A 6,000-nucleotide genomic window follows, 5' to 3' on the forward strand; every position below is an offset into this window, starting at 1 on the left:
AAATGTTTTTAGTTTTAGATTTTTTTTCATTTAATGGATTGGCGTAATAATAATATCGAAGTTGTCACCATATTTGACTTTTGAAAAAATAGAAACTAATTTAATGAAAATAAAAATAACCACACATTACATGATCATTATCCAAACACATAATAAAAATTGATTTAGTAAATAAATAAATAAATAAATGTGTTAAATATTTATCAATTTTATATAATTTTATCTTTTGCGGGTAGAAATAATTTTTAAAAATTCAAAAATATTTTTTTTACATTTATTTTTTTCAAATTAGTTTATATTTTATCAAATTGACAACTTTGCCCTTGAAATTGAGTAATGATATCTTCAATTGTCCTTATTTGGAATAAGATTCAAAATTTAAAGTCAAATGTGTCACAAGTCGCAAACTATAGGAACCGTTAGTGTGATTTGTCCAAAAAAAAAAATTTCCCTCACATTTAAGTTGTAATAAGTTATAAGTTGCTACCTTGTAAATTATAAGTTATAAGTTGCTACCTTGTAAATTACACCAAACACACCATTTTAACTTAAATTAAGCTAAAAGTTGAAGTAAGTTATTGTTTTTTGGACGAATTACACTAATAGTCCCTATAATTTGGGGGTTGTGTCACTTTGGTTCCTGACTTTTCAATTGTGACAAATTTGACCCTAAATTTTGAATCTTGTTCCAAATAAGGACAACTGAAGATATCATTACCCAATTTCAATGGCAAAATCATTAATTTAATCAAATATAAACGAATTTGACAAAAATAAATGTTAAAAAAATATTTTTAACTTTTTAAAAATTATTTTTACCAATCAAAAAATAAAATTATATAAAATTAATAAATCATTAACACATTTATTTATTTATTTTTACCAAATTAATTTTTATTGTGTGTTTGGATGATAATCATGTAATGGGTAGTTGTTAGGTTTTTAATGTGTAATCAATATATAGTATTTAATATATGAAATATTTTTACTTTTGGAATTTTTGATTTAATGGATTGGTTTAATAATGATATTAAAGTTGTCGCCATATTTGACATTTAGAAAAATAGAAGCTAATTTAATGAAAATAAAAACAAGCACCCATTACATGATCATCATCCAAACACAAAATAAAAATTAATTTGGTAAAAAAAATAAATAAATGTGTAAAAGATTCAATTTTACATAATTTTATCTTTGGTGAGTATAAATAATTTTTAAAAATTCAAAAATATCTTTTTGACATTTATTTTTATCAAATTAGTTTATGTTTTATCAAATTAACAATTTTGGCCTTGAAATTGATCAATGGTATCTTTAATTATCCTTATTTGGTATAAGATTCAAAATTCAAAATCAAATATGTTACAATTGAAAAGTTAAGAACCAAAGTGATACGAACCCCAAACTACCGGAACGGTTAGTATAATTCGTTATTTATTTATTTATTTATTTTGGTGCTCCGGAAAGAAAAATAATTTGTTTTTAACTACACCAAACACTCACTTTATGACGAATTAACCAATGAATTGTTGTTGGCTTGGGTCACACAGTGGGCCCAGTTGAATCTTTGGGCTGGAATTGGAGTGCCATGTATACATTTAGTACTGGAATTGGCCCAATACATGGATACATTTAGGGCAAATTATAGAATACTCAAGAGTAACACATATCTATACTTCCTAACTAATTATTATTCATTATATTCTTTATATTTCTCATTCACTAAATACAATATCTGACTTACATATCTTTTTCACCAATCACCACACTAAAGTAATACCACGAGTCCATACTACCAATCATCATTTATCATGTCTCTTATATTTCTCAATCATCCAACATAATCACAATATCAAAGAATACCACGTGTCTGTATTCTAAAACAACAGTCGAGCCGAGTTTTGTAAGGTTTAAATTTAACTTGTTTAGTTCGTTAATATTTATCAAATTCGAGATTGGCTTAAAACTCGATAATTAAATTTTTTTTTACTACTTTTTACGTTAGTTGAATATGTAAATAATATATTTTATATTTTATTTAATTTATAAATTTATTATTTAATACATGAATAATATGTTTATTTTATTGAAATAATAAAATAAATGAGTCTAGTTTATTTAAATTTGAACTCAGTTCGTTTATTAAACAAGTCTAAATCTAGTTTACTTAATGAATTAAATCAAATGAATCCTTAACGAACCAAATCGAACCGAGCTAGCGAGCTTCTCGATTAGTTTGTGGCCCTAGCTACAGTGGCCGTAAAATTTCATGAGATTACTACAGTTAAAGTTATAAAAATTAGGAAAAATTACAAATCAATCATATTTTCAAAAAATATCTATAAATCCATGAAAAAAAAATATTATTTTAATTATTATAGTTGGTATGATTCAGTGGCGGAACCACATGAGGATTAGGGGGGTCACGTGCCCGCTGGATTTTTGATTTTTTTTTTCTTTTTTTCTATTTTTACATATGTATATAAATAAAATTTTAAACAAAAATAATATTTAGAATAAAATGTCAAGCGTATTTTTAAATTTATGAAAATAATAGTGATTGTTTTATTGAAAATGAAGTGACTACAACAAATTATATTTTTATGTATGAAAATTTTATAAAAAAATCTCAATATAAAGGTAATATTCATCATTATTAATATGCAAATATAATTAATCTCACTATATATATAAATTACTAGAGTGTTAGTTATATTTGCATGTGGAGTTCACCCTTCATATGTTGTTTTATTATTGATTGATGATATCATATGTCAATAATGACGTGATATTACTACTATATGAAACTTTTACTCAAATTTTGTAAAATTTTGATTTATCTTACCGTTATATAATTTATTTTAAGACTTAAATATATGTCTGTTTTTACATTATTCATGATACACTAGTTACACGCAATACTTTCTTTTCGATTTTACTCGAAGTTAATTATAAAATTTTATATAAAATACTTTTGTAATAATTTATTTAAGTTTTTTTACTTAATATTAATTCAAAATTATTATTATCTTCTTATTGTTGATTATGGAAAAAAAAATTAAAGTTATAATCAAGAAGTGCCCCTTCTGATTTAGTTTCCTAACTACGCCACTAGTATGATTTACTACAAATTTGAATTTTTGCTTTTCAAAATCCTACATTGACTTGCAGTTTTTCCTAAAAATTATTTATAACTTTGCCCAACTCTATGTTTAAAATTTTGAGAATTATTAAGTTGTTATTTGAGAAGTGTTAGATTAGTATACTTTTTGACTTTTTACGAAAAAAATATAAAATGTGAGTTGAGGTTGAAGTGATATTGTACAGAGGTGATGTGATTCAAATAAGATTTGTGACCAACAAACAAATTCTAAGCTAGAGTCACACTTGACATTTAATAACCTCATTACAAATTAGTCAGAAAAGAAAGGCAAAAATAACTTGTTACTCATCCCCTTGGCCGCGCCAACAATCCCCATATATACACATTTGTAAATATTGGCCCCGTTTGGTAGAACTATGGGAAAGCGATTATAGATTATAGTTTAACAGATTATAACTTACAACTATGAACATAAGCTGCTAACCTGTTTGGTGCAGTTGTGAGATTATGAATTTAAGCAGCAGAGTAGTGTTTGGTAAATAAGCTGTAAAATAGTTTTTTGCTGTAATTGTTATTTTTGCCCTTATAGGATATAAAATTTGTGATTTCATTTATAATACATTTTTTTTCTTTTTGATTTTCATTTTATTTTCTTTTCTTTTCTTTTTCACCTTATTTTCTTTTCTTTTTTAATTTTTTTCTTCTTCTCTTCTTTCTTTGTTAATTTTTTTAAATATATTAATTCATTAAAATTAATATTCATGTTCTAATTTATATTAATGTTGTGATTTCATTACATATTATTTTCATATATTCATCAATTTTTCATCAATTTATCAATTTATATTAATGTATCAATTTTTCCAATTTATTATTATTATTATTATTATTATTATTATTATTATTATTATTATTATTATTATTATTATTATTATTATTATTATTATTATTATTATTTTTAATTATTTTTAGTAATATTTCATTTTTTCTTTATATTAATGTACCATTATTATTCTTTATATTAATGTATCATTATTAATTTATGTTAATGTATCATTATTATTCTTTATATTAATGTATCAATTTATATTAATTTATCAATTTACATATAGTCATCAATTTATATTAATGTATCATTTTAATTATTTTTAGTAATAATTCAATTTACATATATTCATCAATTTATATTAATGTATCAATTTTTCCAATTTATTATTATTATTATCATTATTCATATATTATTCTTTATTATTATTCATTTTAATTATTTTTAGTAATATTTCATTTTTTCTTTATATTAATGTATCATTATTGACATGGGTAAGCCCATAAAGGCTATAGCCCCACTATGAACAACCCAAGCCCACTACTTAGGGCCCAATAGATAATTCAACTAATGAAGCCCAGCGTTGCTAGAGCTTAACATGGCATCAAGAACAAATGACACTTAGACACGTGGCAGGTAAAGGACAGGCCACATAAGCAGACAAAGATCTTGCAAAGTTATTGCACTGTACATAAGCCATTAATGAGGCCCCTTACAGTATTTATTGCGATAACCCCTCCTCGTCGAGACAGAACGGCCTCACCATGAACAAGGCAAGTTAGAGCATAAACTTTCGGCCAAGATGGCAGGTCGGAAGGGACAACGAAATGATGACCAAAGGATATAAGCAGACGTCGAAGACAAGAAGAAGGTTAAGCTTTCTATCTCTAATCTCTCTACATTCCACTCTCTTTCTAACTTGCTTGTCGGAGGGTTTGCTGGGGGACTCCCCGTTCCCCGTTGAACTCTTGTGTAAGTTCCACTGCGTGCTTGGTATCTCGAACACTGGTTCGGGAAGCGTGGATCAGTCCGACCTGTTCCAATTAGAACACGTTGTATCATCAGTTGGCGCCATCTGTGGGAACCTTTTGCTCCACGCGGCAGTTGTGCTTATTGTCGCCGGAAACCCTTTCCCAATAACCCCTTCTTACCACCTGCGAAGGTGGATGGTCACAACTAGATCCATGGCTTCTCACCACAATGTTGTCGACCACCAAGCCAACCTTCCCAATTCTAACAACCCACCGCAGTATTTTACCGAGCTCACCAACAATATCAATCGCCTGGGCGAGCAAAACTAAGCTTTGATTAATGTTCTACTCCAAAGAAACTTTTCCATGCCTCCTCCACCACCTCCAAATATTCCACCCAACCAAGAACGAGCCCTGAGCCATACTATCCAACAGCCTTATCCACCCAACTTGGAAGGCTTGCGACCCCCTCCCCCAGATATAAATCCGCCACCCCAAGCCCCGCATCCATCGGTCCCGGCACCAACCCCTAAAAGAGAGACCAGTAGCGTCCAGGCCCCGTTGCCTTCCGATGGTGACAACATTCCTCTTTGGGATACAGAACTCCGAGCCATGAAGCTCCAGCTCCAAGGAGTCATGCAGAACATACAGCATAAACCATCTACCACAGCCAACTCCTCATTCGTTGCCTCCATCAGGGACAAACCTCTACCCCCCAAGTTTAAAATGCCCATGATCGACTCTTTCGACGGTACATCGGACCCAGTTGATCACTTGGAGACCTACAGAACCCTCATGATCCTCCATACATTTCCCGATGAAATCTTGTGTCGAGCTTTCCCCATAACACTTAAGGGGTCGGCTCGACTCTGGTTTAGTCAACTACCAGCAGACTCTGTTTCCACTTTCCAGCACCTTAGTGACTCATTTCTCAGCCATTTCATTGGAGCCCAGCGCCAGCGGCGTCCGGCAACCCAGCTCCTCAACATCCGTCAGACTGAGGGGGAGTCCCTGCGTAACTTTGTCACCCGCTTCAACACCGAAGCCCTATAGGTGGCAAAAAACGATGACAAGGTCATCCTCACGCCATTCATGGCCGG

This window comes from Camellia sinensis, chromosome 4 (genome assembly GCF_055761805.1).
Source record: "Camellia sinensis isolate YWXY chromosome 4, ASM5576180v1, whole genome shotgun sequence".
Lineage (NCBI taxonomy): Eukaryota > Viridiplantae > Streptophyta > Magnoliopsida > Ericales > Theaceae > Camellia > Camellia sinensis.